The sequence below is a fragment of the Globicephala melas genome, chromosome 17, assembly GCF_963455315.2.
Source record: "Globicephala melas chromosome 17, mGloMel1.2, whole genome shotgun sequence".
NCBI classification, from domain to species: Eukaryota; Metazoa; Chordata; class Mammalia; order Artiodactyla; family Delphinidae; genus Globicephala; species Globicephala melas.
Window position 1 is genome coordinate 67,879,166 of NC_083330.1, and position 21,025 is coordinate 67,900,190.

The 21,025-nt window shown below is 49.0% G+C and overlaps 1 long non-coding RNA gene across 37 annotated transcripts in view; it reads left to right on the plus strand.

Moving 5' to 3' along the window:
• Nucleotides 1-21,025, plus strand: part of LOC115863234 (uncharacterized) — a 402,728-nt gene that overhangs the window by 244,607 nt on the left and 137,096 nt on the right. For 31 of the 37 annotated variants that reach the window (XR_009559459.2, XR_009559466.2, XR_009559457.2 and 28 more), the window contains one exon: nt 14,068-14,160. The exons of the other annotated variants lie outside the window; for them this stretch is intronic. This is a non-coding gene — a long non-coding RNA (uncharacterized lncRNA). The remainder of the gene's footprint in view (nt 1-14,067; nt 14,161-21,025) is intronic. 37 annotated transcript variants of the gene reach the window in all.

Here is a 21,025-nt window from a genome sequence, read left to right on the forward strand (position 1 = left end):
ACACTTATCAGAGACTTGCCCTTTCTAGTTGCTGTTTCAGGTGCTGGGATATAAGATTCAGCATTGCTCCTGCCTTCCCCAAATTTGCAGGCCGTGAGGAATACGTGCAATCAGGCTTCTCAGGGCAGGGAGCGTCACTGGAAAAGGATGTATATATCAGGATAGATTCATCCTTGCTTTGTTTCTCCCCGTCTCTCGGTTATGCACATCTGCAGAGAAAACCGGAGGTTTCCACAGGGATGCTGAAAGGTGAGGCAACGTGGTGCTATCTGTAAACCTATTAGAAACCTTCAGGGAGTTACTTCATGAAGGACAGGGAACTCGTGAGTTCCTAGGGTCTGGTCGTGCCAGGTTCAGAGAGCTTTGGGATTTTTTTTTTCTTTTTGGTGCCATGGACCCCCTTTTGACTAACTGGGGAAGCTATGGATGCCCTTTTAGAATAATGCTTTCAAAATGCATATAGTAGAACACTCAGGACTACAAAGGAGAGCAATTATGTTGAAACACAGTTCTATGCATGGACCAAGCCCCCCGCTTCCCCTCCCCGGGAGAGGGGGACCTGGACGGTAATGGAGGAGTGGCAGCATGCTTTGCTGACAAGGAAACAGGGTCTTTCCTGAGGTTGGTAATTCTATGTTTGTGGAATCGATTACCTCCAAGGCAGGCCCAATGGGAGGTTTTGCTTTCAAATAGTTTTGGGCAACTCCATAGAAGACTGTCTTCATCTGCCTTTGGTGAACTCAAGGTTTCTATTTCTCTTCTCACCAGACTGTGTGCCCAAATGTCTAGAAATTAGCCACATTGGCTCAGCTGAATTTTCTACCTTTTAAATTTCCTTGGTTGTTCCCTGGGTGGAAGGGGGATAATCAAACTGGCAAGAGGGTGGGTGGGATTAAAGGCTGACTTTGAAGGAGAGGGAGGAAGGCCTGGGGCTGGGTGATCAGACAACATGTTTTTGGGGGTGGCCTTTGGGGTCATTTGTTGCAGCTCTAGTTGGGAGTTCACTGAACAGAGTGCAGCCCAGGAGAGTGGGGTGATTCCTTATGGGGGCTGAAGAGAAGCCTGAGGTTCAGAGAACATCCACGCTCTACTCTGGGAGGTGGCAGAGGCCATGTGCCCCCATGAGACCAGGCACCAGTTATGAAGGAACTACCAGCAGCCACTTTGCTTATATACCCCACCCTCACCACCACCCGAGGAGCCGGGATCCGCATTCTACCCATGGGACGACAGACACTGAACATAGTTAATCCGAGGTCACTCAGCTCCAGCTGGAAGTGGTAGAGCTAAGATCTGATTCCATAGAATCCCAGGATCTGAGATCTTTTTTCCCATTGCCACGTGCCCAGCTGCCCCACTTCAGCACAGAGGCCGTGGCTGCACCTCTTGGAATCGGGTTCCCTGGGTTCAAATCCCAGCTCCACTGTGGATTAGCTCAATGATCCGAGGCAAGTTCTCGACCTTCAGGCTCCTCCTGTGTAAAATGGGATGATTTTAGCACCTGCTTCAGGGACTTTTCTGGATGATTTGAGAGATAGTGCGCGTAAAGCTTCTGAGACCAAATGCCTGACTTGTATGTGCGTGATTCAATGTTGGTACATGACTATTATCAGCCCAGCAGGACAGGGATGGTGTTAGGGGGTCCCTGGTGTGCCATGACTCCTCTGTTTACTCCTCTAACTGTCCCAGGTGGCAGGCGTTCATGAGCCTGTTTTCTGGTACGAAGGTTGCCCTGGTGTTCTGGAGTGACCCGGTAGGGCTGAGATGATTATACAACTCCGTATCCCAGGCCAAGTTCAGCGCTCACCTTGGCAGCCTGCTAAGCCAGTGCCGCTGTGGAGAGAGCCACTAGCCTTCAGCCTGCTTTCTCGCTCTGGAAAAACTTGACCTTTACTCAGAATCATCTTCCAGTCCCCGTGTCACACAGCAGGCTCATTCACCCACCCCCTCCCCCTGCAGGCACTTTGTCTTCTCATCTGGGGAGGTAACAGGGACTCTGGTGTGCCCCCGACAGATGTTTTTCCTCCATCTCTCTCTCCTACTAACTCTGTCCCCCAAGGGTGCTTCTCAGACACTAGAGGAGTATCGTAAGCACGTGGAGGTGTTGAAGGATAAAGGCTGTGGCACGAAACAGCCTGGGTTTAACCCTGGCTGTGGACTCAGCTCAGTACAGAGCAACCGCTCTATACTTACGGTTCCTTGGTGGCATAACACGTAATATTACATATATAATATACATAAGGATGCTAAGTTTCTGATTCACTCTTCCATTGTTATGAATGGAATGACCTAGGGCTCTGTAGTTAGCCTCGCTTAGTCTCAATTTTCCAACCTGTAAAATGGCAAAGGTGATACTTACCAATCTGGGGGGTTGTGGAGATTAAATCAGCTATTGTGTCAGGTGCCCAAAAACATAGTACCTAGTCATCTATTTTTATAATACAATAACTCATGTATCTGTCAGTTTGGGAGAGAGAGATTCAAAGATCTGTGGTTACATGTTGTCTGTCGTTCCCTTTGAGAGTCAGGACCCACAGTTAGGAGGCTCTCGGGACCTTGGTTTTGTGAAGTGGTGACAGGGATCTTCCTGGATTGAGTGGCATTTATCAAGTGCTCTGCAGTTTTCACTGGAAAGGATTCCTGTCCACTGTGCCAGCTGAGCCATGCTGGCTGCACCCTTGTTCTGCTACCTTTTCATAGTCAGCAGATCTTTTTCTTCCTTTTCCTCCACAAGGACAACACAACAGGCTCCCAGATCCCTCACCCCAACCAGAGGATAAGGGTGGAGGTGGTGGGGTGTGGTCGACTCCTCAGCCTTGGCCCCTCGGTAGTACCAGGGCTGCGACTGAGACCCTCCCATCCTGGGAAGAGGCGGAGAAGCCTCTGGATTTAGAGCATCACAAGGAATGGCGCTGGAAGCTTCAGAAACCGGAGAACAGTGCACTTTCAAAACTGGGCAGGTGGGGTGGTGCCTCTGTGATCAACAGGCTTGGCGCATGGCACAGAAGGAGGTGAGAATGGAAAAAGAGCTGCCGATGGAAATAGAGAGCTTCTCAAATCACCCTCGTTCCCTCCCCACCGCACCATCAGCGCTTCGACAACACCTGCCCTTCCGGTGGTGGCCCCTCCACGCCAGTTGCTGGAAATCGCTGTGGGCAGAGTGAAGGCAGAGAGGCCATTTTCTAGCTGTGTGACCTTGGGCAGGTTACTCGGAACTCTGCACCTCGTTTCCCTCTTTTTTCAAATGGTGATGATGATAACTACCTGGTCGGGTCTTTATTAGAGATAATACGGTTCCTGGCACACAGTAGGTGCTCAGTATGAAAATGTTTTCTGCAGGGCTCCCCTTCATCCACCGACCCCTCCTCTGGAGAGACTTCCTTTATGACCAGCAAGCTGGCAGCACCTAGTTTCCTAGCTGGGCACATCCTTATGGGTATTCTCTCTATTGCCATCTGCCCAGACCTCCCTCCCTCCCCCCACCATGTGTAGGTATACACATAGAAAACATGCAGCTTTCTAATTTGCTTTTAGTTAGAAATGTGTCATAAGCGTCATTCTCTATAATTAAATATTCTTCTACAGAAAAACTTTGCTAATGGCTTCTTTTGGTTTTCCGTGTCCACCATCGTGTTACGTGTGTGCTGGTTTACTTCCTCGGTTGTATTGTAAGCTCCTTAATTATCCATATTCCCCAGCATGGTGCCAGTCCCAGGACCGGTTTGTTCACTGATTGATGGAAATATGGAGGCAAGGAAAGTAAGTGGGATTTGAAGTAGAAAGACCGGGGCTTAAGCGCTGAGTCTGCAAATTCCTCAAATTTTCCTTCCTTCCTTCTTTCTTTCCTTCCTTCCTTCCTTCCTTCCTTCTTTCCTTCCTTCCTTCCTTCCTCCTTCTTTCCCTCCCTCCCTCCCACCCTCCCTTCCTCTCTTCTGTCCTTTCTTTTACAAATGCTTTGTTAAACGTTTTAAGTATTTATGCAACTATGCATTTATTTAAATATCCTGTGAGTGCCTCCAGTGCTGGGTCCTTAGCAGGTAGTATTGTACCTAGTCATGGACCAGATCCCTGCTCCCCTGGAGTGTGCTTCCAGTCGGGGGTGCAGACCCAAACTAGATCAACAGATGAAAAATAAATAGATCACTAAATCGCGTTTAAATACACCAGGAGGGACTTTCCTGGCGGTCCAGTGGTTAAGACTTCACCTGCCAATGCAGGGGGTGCAGGTTTGATTCCTGGTCAGGGAGCTAAGATCCCACATACCTCACGGCCAGCAAACCAAAACGTAAAACAGAAGCAATATTGTAACAAATTCGATAAAGACTTTAAAATAAATAAATAAATAAGTAAATACACCAAGAGTGAACACAGGGCTGAGAGAGATGATAAAGGGGAACACACTTGAGATGGGCACCCAGTGAAGCCCTCTCTGCAGAGGTGAGAATTAAGCTAAGACCTAAAGGAGCGGCTGCAGGGAACGGGGAAGATGTTCTGACAGAGGCCTTGAGATGGGAAACACCTTGTCATCCTGGGAAACTGAAGAAGGCAGGTGTGGCCACCGGTAACAGGGAGGGAGCAAGGTGCCTGTGGGGAGGCTGGGGGGTCGGCAGGAGACAGGTGATGCTGGGCTCGTAGGTTCCGGTAGGGAGACCGGCTTTGCAGTAAGAGCAGTGGACGGTCACCAAGGGATTTTCTGTGGGTAATTTGTATTTTAAGGCCACTCGGGCTGCTGTGTGGAGATTGATCTCTCTGGTTGGGGAGGGAAGAGTTGAAGCCTCTGGGACTTGGGAATGCAAGAAGACAAGCTTTATTTTGGAGCATTGAAGGAGATATGAGGCCAAGGACTCTGGAAAATGGGGCAGAGAAAAATATAATAACATGGAGAGCTGGGGATGCCAGGAAGAACTCACAGGTGTGTCCCTCCCACTCCCGCCTCCTGCCCACATTCCTTCCCAGTCGGCTGGCTGTGGCTGTAACTCAGAATCACTCGGAGCTGGAGTTGGAATCCCAGAGCTACTGGGGACCCCAGCGTGATGCGATTCAGTCTTGTCACTTTTAGTTTGGGAGACTGAGCTTCAGCAAGGGGAGGTGACCTGCCCAAGGTCACCCAGCTAGAAAGTGGCGGACAAGAACTTGAAACAAGTCAGGTCCCCCAGGCTCAGAGCTCTTTGCACCTCATCTCAAACCCATTCCCACCCGGGGCTGTCCTAGTTGGATGCTGTGTTTAACCTCACCTGTTAGAAGTGTGCTCTGCAGTTTCTGTGCAGTGTCGTCAGCTGCCCGGGCGGGAGTGCTTTCATGGTGATTCCCTGGTGGCACCGACAGCTTCACATCCAAGCTCGAGGAGGCGTGCCTTCCAGGCCCTCCACAGCTGATGTTCCAAGAGCTGTCAACAGCCGAGCCCCTGTTGGGCCTGCAGAGATACAGCCATGCTGCCTCCTGATGGCCGGCACCTAGACACGCTTAAGAAGGCTGGCAGGTCTCTCAGGGGAGATGTCCAGAGCTGGAGAGGACTTCTGCCCACCTCCCTCATCATCTCTTCCCTCTTTTGCATCCTGGCTGGTGATGTGATCCATTGACCCCAGGACAGGTCCCATCACACCTCATCTCTGGTGCAAGAGAGGCTTGTTCTCAGTGTTCCCCCTCCTTCACATACATTTTTTTTGTGCACCCCTAGCATCCCCTCAGGAAGGCTGCAAAGACCGTTTTTATTCCAGTTTCCTCCTTCCTGCGACTGGCTCCCAGTGAGGACTTCTGGATGTGGTACCTCTCATTTGCAGAGGAAATTCTCACTTTGCTTGTCTAGACCAGTGGTTTCCAGCCAGCTCCCTGGGATGCTGTGTAGAGAGGCCCCTCGGGAAGGTTGGTTGGGCTGCTGTGCCAGAGACAGCTGGTTACAACACTCTACTGGGAGAACTCATGGAAGAGTACCTGGAAGGGTTACATTTTCCTTTCATCTTAATAATAGAATCCCTGGTTTTTAGCTGGGCACCTGGCTGCCCAAAATAAAGACTACATTTCCCAGCCTCCCTTGCTACTAGGTATGGCCATGTAACTAGTTTCTCATCAATGGAACAGAAGCACAAGTGTCTTGAATGTGTGTTTTGAAGATTTCTTAATAAGAGGGAAGGAGGGAGCACCCCTTCTTTTTTTCAGCTCGCTAGAATAGAGAAGTGACGGTTGACACTTAAGCAGCTCTATTGAAACATGAGGTGGAATGTAGCATAACGATATTAAAGAATCTCAAAAACTAAGGACTCCTTTGCTCGTCCTGGACTCCCTCCCTCTTGTCTTCACGTACCTGAAGGAAAAATACATTCCATCTTGTTTGACAGCCAAACCTAATCTTAAGGAATATAGCTATTCACATCACCGTATGTTGGAAATCAAAAGCCCTGTTGCCCTTTTATTCAGTGATCATTTGCTTCGGGGGCCATGATTTGTGTTAGTACCAGAGATGTAAAGCAAAAAAAATAGTTTCCTATTTTTCAGTGAGATGAGTTTGCTAGGCCACCATAACAAAATGCCACAGACTGAGTGGCTTAAAAAGAAATTTATTCGCTCACAATTCTGGAGCCTAGACGTCTGAGAGAGGTGTCAGCAGATTTGGTTTCTCCCGGGGCCTCTCCCCTTGGCTTGCAAATGGCCACTTTCTCACTGTGTCCTCACGTGGCCTTTTCTCTGTGAGAATCTCCAATGTCTCTCTTATGGATTAGGGCCCTACCCTAACTGGCTTCATTTTAACTTACCGCTTTAAAGACCTTATTTCCAAATACAGTCACATTCAGAGGTACTGGAAGCGAGGACTTCAGTGTATGAATTTGAGGGAACACAATTCAGCCCATAACACCAGGAGCGTTCTAACACTAGGAGTGAGTGGACTCCTAGTGGGAAGGACAGACAGAAACTAAGATTAGATTCAGACTTAAGATAACCTAGTAATGATTGTGTCTGGAGCAAGAGGTAAGAACAGAAAATCCATGTGTGTCAGGAGGCCCCTCGTCCTCAGTTCCAAAATTCTCCAGGGTTTGTTCCGAGTCTGCTTTTGACTTGACCTTCACCTGTCCTTGACACAGTTAATATGTCCTCCCTTGTCACATTTCCCGCATTTGGCTCCGAGGTCTCCACTCTCCTGGGTGGCCTCCTCTCCCCCGCCGGCTGCTCCTTTTGGGCCCCTTTGCCTGTTGCTCATCCTTTCCCTTGGAGAGCTCCTTTGGTCTTAGGGTTCTTGTGTCCTCCTTACACTGACACCTTCCAAGTGTTTCCTCTCCACCGGCCTCCGGACTGGGGCGTTCAGCTGCTTCCCTGCCCATCTCCACTTGGGTGTCTAGCCATCATGGCAAAATTCTCATCCTCCCCCTGTCTCCCCATTTGTGATCTTCTCCATCTTCATGAATGGCAATGCCAGCTTTTCAGCTGCTCAGCCTACAACCTTGGCGTCGGTCAACCTTAGACTTCCCTTGCTCACCCGTCATATCCAGGCCGTCAGTAAAATATACCCAGACCACCACCTCCTCTCACCCCCCACCGCCCCTACCTTGGCGCCCGCCATCATATTTCTTGCCCGCGTGATTGTGACAGCTCTTTCTGTCCTCCCTGCCTCTGCCCTTGCCCTTCTACAATCCATGCTCGAAACAGCCCAGGGTGACCCTTTGAAACAGAAGCCAGAGCGTAAGCCTTCTCTGCTTCCACCGCCCTCCGCCACCAGCCCCCATCCTATTCGGAGTAGCAGCCATGGTCCTTACAGTGGTCTACGAGGTCCGTGTGACCCAGCTCTGCTGCCCCAGTCATATTCCATTTCCTTCCATCTAGCTCGTCCCACCATGCCATCCTGTCCCATCGTCTCGCAGACACCCCAGCAGCCCCGCCTCGGGATTCCGCAGCTGCTGTCTCTCCCCCCACCCGCACTGCTCTCTCCGGGTCTTCTGCAGGTGTGCCCAGCCGTCTCCAGCAGTGAGGCCTGCCCCGGCCGCTGTATTTAACACCCAAAGTCCCCCACGCTCTGCAGTGCTCGCTCTTCTCTTCCCTAGCTGGATGTTCCTCTGCTGCTCTCGGCAGCCTTTAATATGCCTTACAATTGTTTGAGTTGATCCATTGGTTTCCCCGATCCTACTAGAAAGTCAGCTGCCTGGAACAGCGTCTGTGACATGCTAGGCACTCAGTAAATACTTGTGGAGTAAATACCAAAGACAGCCCGCACAGAAAGCAAACCTTTATTTCAAGCATAAACCTTTTGGTCTATATGATATATATATATATATATATATATATATATATATATATATATATATATATATATAAAGTGATGATATATGTGTTTTATATATTAATATATGCTTGAAATTTTCAATAAATGCCATAAATATAGCATATATATCAAGACAGACATTATATATATATGTGTGTGTGTGTGTATATATATATATATATATATATATATATATGGCATATATCTCTCTCAAAGGCCAAAATATATTTTTTTATATATAGCCAAGGTGCCGTAATTTTTGCAAAGGAGGACACTTTCTCATTTTCTGGTTTCCCCGGCTGCCTGTCAGGATGCACTCAGGCAGCAACTGTGCAGTAAACGGGACAATTTTAGCCTCTGGTTTTCCAGAGCAGAGAGCACATCATTGCCAGAAGGTTTCTGCCTCACATCTGGTTCTCCAGAGTGGCAGGCCAGTCACAGGTGTGGTGCATCAGACTATGAAAACACCAGTGGCCATGACTCCCTGCCTGCGGTGTGTCAGCCTCTTTCAGGCCCCCTCCAGCATGAGCTGGAAAAAGTGGGCCTTTCTCAGAGACTGAAAAGCTCCTCCGCGTCTCCTAGGACTGTATGTTGTGGCTCCATTCCACTTTCCAGTTCGCCGGGACCGCTTTCCCTCCCCTCACCGTGCTCTAGGCACGCTGGCCTCTTCGTGTCCCCAAAGGCACCATCTCCAGCTCAGAGCTTTCGTGGCTGCTCACACACCTGTGTTGCTCCCTGCATTCCATAGAGCTGGGTCACCCCCACAAGACAGTTTCCAGTCGTAGCCTGTGAATGTGACTTTCTTGGGAAACTGGGTCTTTGCTGGTGTGATCCAGTTCAGGTGAGGTCATCCTGGTTGGGTGGCCTCCACCCAACGACCAGTGTCCTGATAAGAAAGGCACAGACACGTAGGGGAGGAGGCCATGTGAAGATGGAGGCAGAGATTGGAGCGATGCTTCTACAAGCCATGGAACGTCAAGGATTGCTGGCAGGACCACCAGAGGCTAGAAGAGGCGAGGAAGGATCTTACCCTACAAGTTTCAGGGGGCGCGTGGCCCTTCTGTGCCCTTGATTTCAGACTTCTCGCCTCTAGAACTGTGAGAGACTACACGTCTACTGTTTTAAGCCACTCGATTAGTGGTACTTTGTGACGGCAGCCCTGGGAAGCCCATACCCAGCCCTTTCATCCTTTGCTTCTCAACCTAAATGCTACCTTTTTGAAGGGCTTGCCTGGACTCCCAACCACAACGCTGGTTGGATACTTGTAACACCTTTTACTTTTTCTCTACTTTTTCTCTTTTTCTCTTTTAGAAACCTCCCCGATAGAATGTCTATGCTCTGGGGCGTCCGTGTTGTTCGCTGCATGTCCTCAGTCTCTATGTCCAGGGAGAATCTTCCACACTTACAGGTTTTCTTCATTTAAATCCATCTGTGTCATAAGATCCCCAGTCAGAAAGTTGCCCTGGGTGTTTCCCCTGGAAATCCTCAGTGTACAATTATTCAAATTGAGTTGCTTAACCAATGTCACTCCTCAGTTGCAGTAGACACCAGAGAGATGTGAGAACCTTTGAGAACTTTCCAAGCCAGGGTCCATTCTTACTGTTTAGCCTGAATGTGTTTTCCTGCTAAGAACATGAACCAGAAATGAGTTTTACCAACGGGTTAGCAAAACCTTAAATAGAAAAGAAACTCCAAAAATGTCAGTTCTCTCACACTCCCTTTCCTCCTCAACTTCCCCTCCCCACCTCCTGTCACCAGGACCTCCCAGTCTTGGCTCCTGGGTCAGGACGAATGGTGGACCTCTCCAAATTCTGCTGTGTTTTCCCTCTCTGGCTTTTTAGATGGAGATGTCTGTTGGGTGCTTTTAAGTCCTTTTATTTATGCATTTATTTTTTTCCCCAGTGCATATAAAAGTCATGTTTACACCATACTGTAGTTTACCAAGTGTGCAGTAGCGTTATGTTCCTCCAAAATGCAAGTTAGTTCAAAAAATACGTCACTGCCAAAAAATGAAATGCCCAAACAGCTATAATAGTAATATCGAAGATCATTGATCACAGATCACCATAACAAGTATAATAATGACGATGAAGTTTGAAATATTGCAAGAATTCCCAAAATGTGACACAGAGACGTGAAGTGAGCAAATGCTGCTGAAAAAAATGGTGCTGATAGACTTTTAAGTCCTTTTAGAATTGACATTTCCCCTGAGACTCGTCTGTCACGTGCTATGTAGGTTTGGACTCTGACAGAGACAGAATGGCCTTTATTGAGCACCTACTATGTGCCAGCTTTCAAACTAGGCAGTTTTACCCTCTGTAGCTCCTTTTTCGTTTAATCTGTTCCAGAGATCTTCATTCACTATGAATTGATCTCAGTTCAGAGACATTTTACTGATGAGAGCACTGAAACTCAGAGAGGTTAAGTAATTTGCCTAAGGTCACACAGCCACTAAGTGGTGGAGCCCTTTTCAAATCTAGGTCTGTCTGACTTAAAAAGTAGTGGGGTTTTTTAAGCTAAGTTTTGCAACTGTAAAAAGCAACCCTAACTAGAAATTGCCTTATTAGTAGCAAGGGACTTTATTTTATAAGAATTTCACTGTGCCTGGGACTGCTGTGTCAGTGGTTATCAAGGAGTAGCCTGTTGGCAGGGGTTTTGACTGTTGGATTTATGGACCCAGGACCCTTGGTATGTGCTCAGGACATCCTACAGCCCCGGCAAGCACTCCGGCCAGGGGTTATCTGCTCCTGGGACTGTGCTTTCTGACTCTGGGACATCAGGCTAACCACATCTCTGCTCCAGCCTCAGTGTCCCCGATCACAAAATCAGGACTCAGATTCAATAATCTTTGTGCTGCTGTCCTGCGTTGATGATCTAGGATTTTAGCATCGTGAGGCTACAACACCCAATTCTTTCATACCCCTCAAACTCAAGCCTACCAATTATATCTAGAGCACATGGCCTACACCAAAACTTCCAAGGCAAGTCCCTTCTGCCAGAGGCCCAACTCTCACCCTCTCTCCTCATCTCCTTAGCTCACCTCCTCTCCTCTCCTGGAGTCAGTACTGCTGAGGGCCCTGGGGTAACTGTCTTAACGTCTCTGAGCTCCCATGTCCTCTCTGAAATGATCTCAAATGAGTATAAACCCCTACCTCATTGGCTCTTTGTGAGGCGTACATGAAATGGAACAATAACCTTTGTTCACTTTCCAGGGACCTTGAACTATGCCGAGTCTTGACCTAGAAGCACATATTCTGGATGTGTTCAAACCTTGGCCGCGCCTCTTACCCACTTACCCGCTGTGTGGAGTTGGGCAAGTCGCTTTACTTCTCTGTGCCTCAGCTGCTTCTTTTGTAAAGTGGGAACAATACCAACCTACCCATCAGCTTGTTATGAGGGCGAAATGAGTTCCTACTTGTAGAGCACATAAAACAGTGTGGGGCGCACGGCAAGTGCTGTTCTAAGAATTACCAATTCCTTTTTTTTTTTTTAATTTTTTAATTTATTTTTGGCTGCATTGGGTCTTCGTTGCTGCGCACGGGCTTTCTCTAATTGCGGCAAGCAGGGGCTACTCTTCGTTGCAGTGCGCGGGCTTCTCATTGCAGTGGCTTCTCTTGTTGCTGAGCATGGGCTCTAGGTGCGTGGGCTTCAGCAGTTGTGGCACGTGGGCTCAGTAGTTGTCGCTCGCGGGCTCTAGAGCGCAGGCTCAGTAGTTGCAGCGCACGGGCTTAGTTGCTCCGCGGCATGTGGGATCTTCCCGAACCAGGGCTCGAACCCATGTCCCCTGCATTGGCAGGTGGATTCTTAAACTTTGCGCCACCAGGGACATCTCAAGAGTTAACAATTCTTGTTAGGTCATCTAATTCTCAAATCAGCCTAATGTACGGGGTCCTGGTATTATCCTTATTTTATAAATAGGGAAGATCAGTAACTTGGCTAAGCCCTGAACCCATGCTGGCTGGCAGGGTCTTAATCTTAAGCTATACTGACACAGAGATGAGAGAGGTCGACGTTTGGAGTTTAAAGGTCTGCCAGAGCCATCTTGAAATTCTCAATAAATTTTATCTTCGAATGTGTGCTTTGTAAGTGAAGTCCTGCCCCGGTCACCTTCTCACCCCCCGAGATGGGCTCCTGGCTGCCCCATCCCTTGCCCTGGCCAAACCCGGCAGCTGCCCTCTGCTTCTGGTGGGGACCTGGGCACGGGGAGGGGCCCGGTGGTCGGGCAGAGCTGTGGACGTCTACAAGGGGCTGCGCTCCCCTGCAAGTACCCCCGGCCTGAGGGCACAGGACACGAACTAGCAAATAAAAGCCGCACAGCCGATAAAGACAGAGATCGCAGAATAAAGTAAAAAGCTTTTCTTTTTCCTTTTTGAATAAGAGGCCTTGCGTTTTCATTTTGCACCTGGTGGACCTTGCTAGTTACGCAGCCGGCCCTGGGTACATAGCAAGTCATGGGTGGGAATGAAATGGCAGCTCCTTTCCCCTTCAAAACAGCGACAAGGGTAACAACGAACGCGTATTCCGGGTTCAGTAATTCAGGGCGGTTTGTTCTGACTTTTGATCCACAGGTAGAGACAAAGGCTTTTCTTGCAGGCCCCAAAGGGGGGCACTTTTGCCGCTTCCCACAAAGATGGCTTCCCGGAAGCCTCCTAAGTCGTCAGTGTGATTTGCACCCAAAATATGGGCTGTTTTCCAGCCAGCAGCCCTGTTTGCTAGGGGATGATAGGAACATCTTATTTTTCCCTCCTTCTGTTGCTGTAATTCCCAATGCAGAGTGTTCTCTTTAAGAGATGCGGTGGGCGGGCTTCCCTGGTGGCGCAGTGGTTGGGAGTCCGCCTGCCGATGCAGGAGGCGCGAGTTCGTGCCCCGGTCCGGGGTTATCCCGCGTGCCGCGGAGCGGCTGGGCCCCTGGGCCGTGGCTGCTGGGCCTGCGCGTCCGGGGCCTGTGCTCCGCAGCGGGAGAGGCCGCGGCGGTGAGAGGCCCGCGTACCGCAAAAAAAAAAAAAAAAAAAAAAAAAAAAGATGCTGTGGGCAACTACTTTAAGCAAATATGGGCATCTATGTGGCTTGCAAGGCTGCAGCCAGGCCTCGGAGGTCTGGAAGGTGGACCCCACGGCCTGGGCATGGAGGCCCTGCTGACGGTCTCGGCAACTCAGTGCCACCCTCGGGACTCCTGGGAGGCAACTTAGGCCACAGCGCTAGAAAAGGGAGGAATCTCAGAGCTATGGGGCGGGAGAGCTCCTGGTCTGGTCGTCCTCATGTCGAACAGATGAGAACCCGGGGAGACAGAGTCAGCAGCAACTCCAGACGATTCCAGGGCCACTGCGATGGGCGTCCAGTGAGAGGCCTCAGATTAGAGTACAGCAGCCAATGTGCTCTGCTGGGAGTGACGTCTCCTTGCTCGGGTACAGGCCCACATCCACCATATCGGGAGGATGGAACAGTCCAGGAAGAGTGAGGGATGCAGGGAGATCCTGCTAGCGGAGGCCCGTAATGGGGAAAGTTGGCCTGGGATTGGATGGGAGTTTGGGGGACAGCTGGGCCTCAGCCAGTTTCCTTACCTTGGATACTGTTCTGTCTTCAAGAGCCCGCTGCCTAAGCAGCTGGGCCAAACTCATTTCCACAGCTGCCTTGGGCATCTCTGAAACCCTGGATGTAACCGTGTGGGCTGTGGACCCACTGAGGCATCTGTGTATCTTTATAGTTAGTAAGCCTGTTCTCACCACTCCCCCAAAGGTACCCTTTCCGTCCGCCCCGCTGCTTCTAAGAAGAGCATCTTCAGCCAGCAAAACACTCCTTTTCTGTTTCTCTGTTCACAGGAGGAAGAAAGGAAGAGTGGGGAGCTGGGCACAAAAGGCTTAGCCCATGGTGCCTTTTTGTGAGTTTTGCCACATTTCAGATGGAGTTCTCAGGTCAGAATCCAGATTAGCACGTTGAACTCCCAACATACAGTTGAATAACTCATATGCTTTTTACTTGTTTTTACCATTTTCTGATCGTAGTTGACCTTTACTGAGTCCTGTCTCTCCACTTGGCCCCCTTGCTGAGCTTTTCTACACACATGGTCCCTTTCCATTTGTATTGAGATTTAATTTACATACAGCAAAATGCAAAGATCTTAAAGTATAGATTTTGGTGAGTTTTGATAAATGTATACACCCATGTACCCATCACCCCAATACAGGAACATAGCATGTTTCCATCACTGCAGAACGTTTCCTGGGCCTTCTTCCACTCAGCCTCCTTCCCCACCTGTACACGAAGGGGGCCACTGCTCTGATTTCTGTCACCGCAGCTTCGTTTCTCTCTTCTAGAACTTACGAATGGAAGTTTTGCTTTTTCATGTCTGTCTTCTTTTACTCCATGGAGCGTTTATGGCCTTCATCCAGGAATACCAGCAGCTGTTCCTTTTTATCACTATCTAATATTCCGTTGCCTGAAGAGCCCACACTCCGTGTATCCTTTGATCTGTTGACAGACATTTTTTCAAATTTTTGGTGATTATGAATAAGCCTGCTATGTGCTTTCACATACAAGCCTTTTTATAGACATGTGTCTTGGGGAAATACCTAGGACTGGAATCATTGAGTCATATGCTAAGTGTATTTTTAACTTTATAAGCAGCTTCCAAACCTTTTTTCCAAGTGGTCATATCAGCTTTTTACTCCCACCATGAGTGTGTGAGAGTTCCAGTTGCTCCCGCATCCTCACCAACACTTCATATTGACAGTCTTTTTCATTTTGGCCATTCTAGTGGGTGTGAAGTGGTATCTCATCATTGCGATTTGCATTTCCCTGATGACTAATGACATTGCACACCTTTTCATGTCGTTATTGTATATATCTTCTTTTGCGAAGCGTCTGTTTATGTCTTTCCCGCATCTGGGGAAGGGTCTTGTTTGTCTTAGCACGTTGCAAGAGTTCTTAACACATTCTAGATACAAGCCCTTTGTCAGATATATGTGCTGCAAATATTTTCTTCTATCTGTGCCTAGACTATCCCTTTTAACCCTCCCAGGAAACCTAGGAAGTGGATATCATCTCCACTTTGTTTTACAGAGCCAAAAACTGAAGCACAGAGAGGCTAAGTGAAATGCCCAAAGTCACACAGCTACTCAGTAGCCGAGTGGGAATGCAGACCCACTCGTGTGTGACTCAGAGCACTGACATCCAAAAAATTCCAGGGAGGAGCTCTCCATCCACTAAGCCTCGTATCTCCCTGGCAGCCTGGGTGTGCCAGTGCCGGGGCTGGGTTATTTCAGTTCACACTCGCTCCCTCTGCCTTGCAAATACCAGACCATCCTGGGAAGTAGCCGGCTCCCAGAACTCAGCTGGGAGCACTGTCTTCTCGAGCGGATGCCATGGGGCTTTGAGCTGCTCTGATGAAAGACAAACTGCGGGTATTTTTACGGGTCTCTGAGGATGCTGGCAGGATTACCTCGTGCCAGGAATAACAATGAGGGGCCCAGGCGAGCTCACTGCCAGCCCTGCTCTGGGAGACATCACTGGAGGAGGCGAGCCAGGCGGTGGGAAGGGAAGGGGGCCTGCGGGTGGGAGGGCAGGGCTGGGCTATTTATCCACAGCTGTCTCCAAGGAGGGCTGCTGGATCACCCCAGGGACTCTGAGCACGGGAAGGGGCCCCTGTGGTAGTCAGAGCAAAAGGCTGGGAGGTGTGTGAGAGTGGGAACCACAGCCATGCCAGTCATCAACATGCTAGTCAGAATAGCGAGCCTTTATTGAGGACCCCTGTGTGCCAGGCACTGTGTTTGCTTTTTGCATCCCCATTAGGTGCCAGATATGGTGTAGCTGTTTTGCACTTACTAGCTTAATGCTCATAATAACCCCATGAGATACGTATTATTAAAATGCCCACAGGAGGAAACTGAGGTTCAGGGGGGTTAAGTAATTTGCCTAACGTCACATCGTTTGTAAGCGGTTGCGGTTTGAATAGAGGTTTAGCTAATTCTAAAGCCCAGTCACTTAAATGCTCTGCTGCCTTTCTGTTCACAAACTTGTGTCAAATTCCTATTTGGGTCAAGCACTACACAGGGTGACTTGACCAGGGGAATATAATGTTGAATAAGACCCATCCCTGTCTTTGGGCCGTGTGGTTAGTTGAACAGTGGCCCCGCCAGAAGGTACGTCCACATCCCAGAATCTACGAATGTGAGCTCATCTGGCAAAATAGGTTTTGCAGAGGTAATTAAGTTAAGGATCTTGAGATCGTCCTGGGTTATCTGGGTGGCCCTAAATCTAATGACAAGTGTCCTTACAAGAGACAGAAGGGAAGACAGAAGAGGCGAAGGCCATGTGAGGATGGAGCAGAGACTGGAGTTGTGCAGCCACAAGCCAAGGGATGCCTGGAGCCTCCAGACACTGCAAGAGGCAAAGAATTCTCCCCACGGGCCTTGAAGGAAGGTTCATCGGACCCGACTTACTAGGTCCAGCCCAGACACTGGAGGGGGTTATTCAAGGGCTTGGATCCTGGGAGGTGCGATCACTGGGGGCCATCGTCGAGGATGCCTCTCACAGTGGCAGAAGGCGGACTCCCACCTACTATTTGTGTGGCTCTCCCAAGTCATCTGGCTCCGGACTGTAGGTGGAACGTGTGTGGGCTCCTGAGCTGGATTCTTTATACATATCACACCATGTAGTAACGTTTAATGCTCACCTGAATTCAGCAAGGGGAGGCGTTCACACCCCCATTTGACAGAGGGGGTAACTGAGGCTCAAAAGATGAAGGCCACACGGTAGCATATAGAGTAAACCAGTGGCTCTTGACTTTGGCTGCATCAGAATCCCCAAAGAGAGTTTCTGGGCTCTGTGCACAGAACTTTTGATTTGGTAGGTCTAGCATGGAGCTGGAGAGTTTGCATTTCAGAGAAGTTCTCAGGTGAAGCTGATGCTGGAGGTCTGTGGACCACACTTTTAGAAGCACTGGAGAATCAGTGTTGCAGGGACAGGGGAACCCTGGAATGTTAGTGAATTAACAAATAAAATGTATTTCTTGCTCAAGTTGCAGTCCTGTTGGCGTTAGTTGGCTCTCCTCCATCCATGCACTGTTTGGAGCCTGTGGTCCCCAGAGTTGCCAAGGAAGAAGAAAGAAGGCAAGAGGGTCTTGTAGGATGTTCTAAAGGGTGAGGTCCGGAAGTGACTTTCCTGCCTTCTGCTCACACCCCATTGGCCAACACTCAGTCACGTGGCCCCAAACAACTGCAAGGGAAGCTGGGAAATGTAGTCTTCCTCAGGAGGAGGTGATGGTGCGATGAACATGCAGCTGGTCAGAGCCAGGCCGGGACTTGATCTCAGGCTCTTTCCCCCTTCATCTTTTGCTTTTTCAAGTGCTCTCAGTGGACTTTCTCATATTAGCCAGATTCAAGGGACTTTTTTATCCTGTACAGATTGAAAAAAGAGAAGAGGAAAGAAACGTTTCTTGGGTCCATCAGTGCATTCGGTTGCCGGCAGCCTTGCCTTCTACGGGGCCCAGGTGCTCAGCTGAACAGCTGCTGAGCACTTTGAAAGCCTGTAGCATTTCTGTAGGGGTTTCTTGCATGAGTTTCATTTCTACCATCTTAAGCAACACAGGGTCACCCTCTCCAGCATTGGAGGAGCCCTGTGGCTCCTGCTTCTTCAAGGCCTGAAGCCTGAACTCAGGGCCACAGACAAGCTCCAAGTGGAAAATATGCCGTTCCTGCCTCTCCCCACCCTGCTGCTCCAGACTGTTCCAGACGCCTCCAACACCTGCACGTTCCAGTTTTCATGCCTTTGGATACACGGTGACATCTGCCTGAATGCGCTCTCTTCCCTCCAGACTCAACTCAAGTGACACCAGCTCCATGAAGCCTTCATCGGTTAGTCAAATGAACATTCAACTTGCCCTCATTTTGGAGCAGAGGTGGGGGAGACAGGCCTCTTTGTCTATGCCTGTGGTCCAGCACTTGTCATGGCCTGTGCAGACTCTAAAGGCTTTTGCCCATGCCTGTTTCTCCTCGCGGAATGTGAGGTGTTTAAGAGCAAAGACCGCGTGGCCTCCTTTCCTGGCTTCTTCATTACCTGCAAGACTGAGGTCAAAAGACTTCCTGTGAAATGCAAAACCCTCCCCAAGATCCAGAGGTGAAGAGTGAAGTCTCTGGCATGGGTTGGAATCCCAGCTCTGCCACTTGTGCAAGTTTGGGCAAATTCTTAGCTTCGCTGGACTTCAGTTTTCCCATCGGTACAGTTGGGCTAATGATGTTGTACGTATTCCATGAAATAATATGCCTAAAGCCCTTTGAACAGTGCCAAGCGCATGGGAAACTGTCGAGACGTGCCAACTATCTCTCTGTTATCATCATTACTCTTGGTATCACCCTCTCGACCTTGGCACACACCAGCCACAGCAACTTATTTCCTTGCTGATGGTTTTGGTGATTTTGCACGTCTCTCTGCTTTTGCACTTGGTGTTTTTCAGCTTGGATGTCCCTGTCTCTCACCTATTCATTCGTTCATTTAACAAAGTTTTTGCTGAGCTCCCAACTACTCACACTGGAAACTCATCTCAGTCAGCCCTTCCTGGCCAGTCCCACTGGATTTACCACTCCTGTTTCGAAGGCTATTTACTTTTTCTGTATCTCTGTGACTAACTTGAGAGCAGGAAAAAAAAAAAAAGTTCTTTTCCCCACTGGATTTAACTGCTCTGAATCCAGGTCCTAATATCATGGGTGGCACGTAGTAGGAGCTTAATAAATATCTGTTGAATGAATACATGAATGTTGATCATCTCCAAATCTGGCCCCAATGCCAGAGAATGCAATAACTTGGCATCAGGCATAGCAGGGGGATCTGCAAAGCTCGGGCATTGGGAGGTCCTTCAGGAAGATGAAATCAGCAGCCGTGGAACAGCAGCCTGAGCTGGAATCTCTTTCCTTTAGGTACCAGCGGCTCAGCATCTCCAGAGGTGGGGTGGGGGTGGGCAGATCCCATGTGACATACTGTTTCCAGTGGGTCTGGGCTTTTAAAATGATGATTAATATTATTATTAATGATATTTCCTGATACAAGGAGAGAGGGCATCCTTTACAAGCACAGGGCTTGCTTCATGGAAAGCACCCAAAGTATGTTTGAATGGTGAATGCTGGTCCAGTCTACAGAGCACATCCAGTTGGTTGACAACTATGTATTGATTGCCTTTTAGGGGTCAGGTGCTACTCTGGGTGCAGGAGATGGGAGTTCTGCAGTAAACAAAATACAGAAGGCCCCTGCCTTGGGGAGCTCACCTTCTAGAGGGAACAAGGAATTGAGCTAAGCTATTAGTTTGAATTTTCTCTCTCCTCCAGGGGTGGCCAGCTGCCCCCCCTGCCCCCCTCCCAGAATTTTCCTCTTCTTTTGTAGAGCAGTGGTTCTCAACTAGGGGGTGAGTTTGCACCCCAGAAGATATTTGACAATGTCTGGAGATAGTTTCGTTTGCCATGAGCTAGGTGTGTCTGTGTTACTAGCATCTAGGAGATAGACGTTGAAGAGGCTACCCAGCATCCTACCATGCACAAGACCGCCCCACAAGAAAGACTCTTACAGCCTGCAATACCAACAGCTCGACGTGGAGAGAGAAGGGGCTTCTTAGCCAGTGACTGCATTTCCCAGCTTCCTGTGAGGCTGGGTGTGGCCACGTGACTGGTTCCCGCCAATGGTGTGTGAACAGGAGTGCGGTGCCCACACCCGGGTGCAGAGCTTTTAATAAGCAGACGGACCTCCTTCCGCTTCCTCAGGTTGGAGGAAGAGAACAACAAGGTCCCAGGTGACAACGGAGCCACCTGGGGCCCTAAATCGCCACGTGGGGAGAGCTGTCTAGCCATCAAAGACGCTCTCCTTGGACCGTCATGGGAATAAGAAATAAACTGCAGCGTTTCAACCCTATGCACTTCTGGGTCTCTCAGTGATAGCAATTTAACCTACCCTAACTTCTGTAGTCTTGACAATAGTTCTTCAATGAGAAGAATAGCCAACATTTATTGAGCACACAATATGAGGCAGACACTAAGCTGTTTAAATGTAAGATCCCATTTTGTCATCATACCAACCCTATGAAATAGGTACTATCATTACCCTTTTTTTTTACAGATAAAGAAACAAAAGTGCAAGGAGGTGAGCAGGGCACTTAAGTACCAAATGGAAGTTTTATGCCAGATCCCAGCCTCAACCACCAAAAGCCAGTTCCTTTCTCCATCCTTAATATCTCTTCATGTGAGCATCATCTCCCCACAGAGTCACCGTAACTGTTCTCTCTTTGGTCCCTCTGCCTCCATTTTGGACACTGCAGGTAGGCTGACGTTTTGAAAACCAATCTGCTAACTTCATCATCTCTTGCTGCTTCTCCTTTAGGCCATACACCCTGGGCTTTGGCTGTCCTGCAAGAGGAAAGGATTATTCTTTTTCCAAAATTATTCTTGCTCTGCAGAGGGAATCACAGTTAAAGTAACAAGCTTCCCCTGTGTATTCTTAAGAGTTCAAGCAAGGATTGTTTGACCGTCTCCTGGGAACACTGTTGAAAGGATTCTTACATTGGGTGGGAGGTTCATTCCAACCAGCCATTGCTACGGTTCTGCAAAACACAGCTAATTGCATAATGTAAAATGAACCCAGTTTTTCAACTTCGTTCAGCTCTCAGATTCTATTTGTTCTATTAAAGACCGTATTGACTTTGGAGAGCAATGTGGCAGTCTCACACTCTAGCAACTTTACTCCTAACTACACTCCCCAGAGAACTCTCGTGTGCAAAGGAGAAATGTAGGATTTATAACG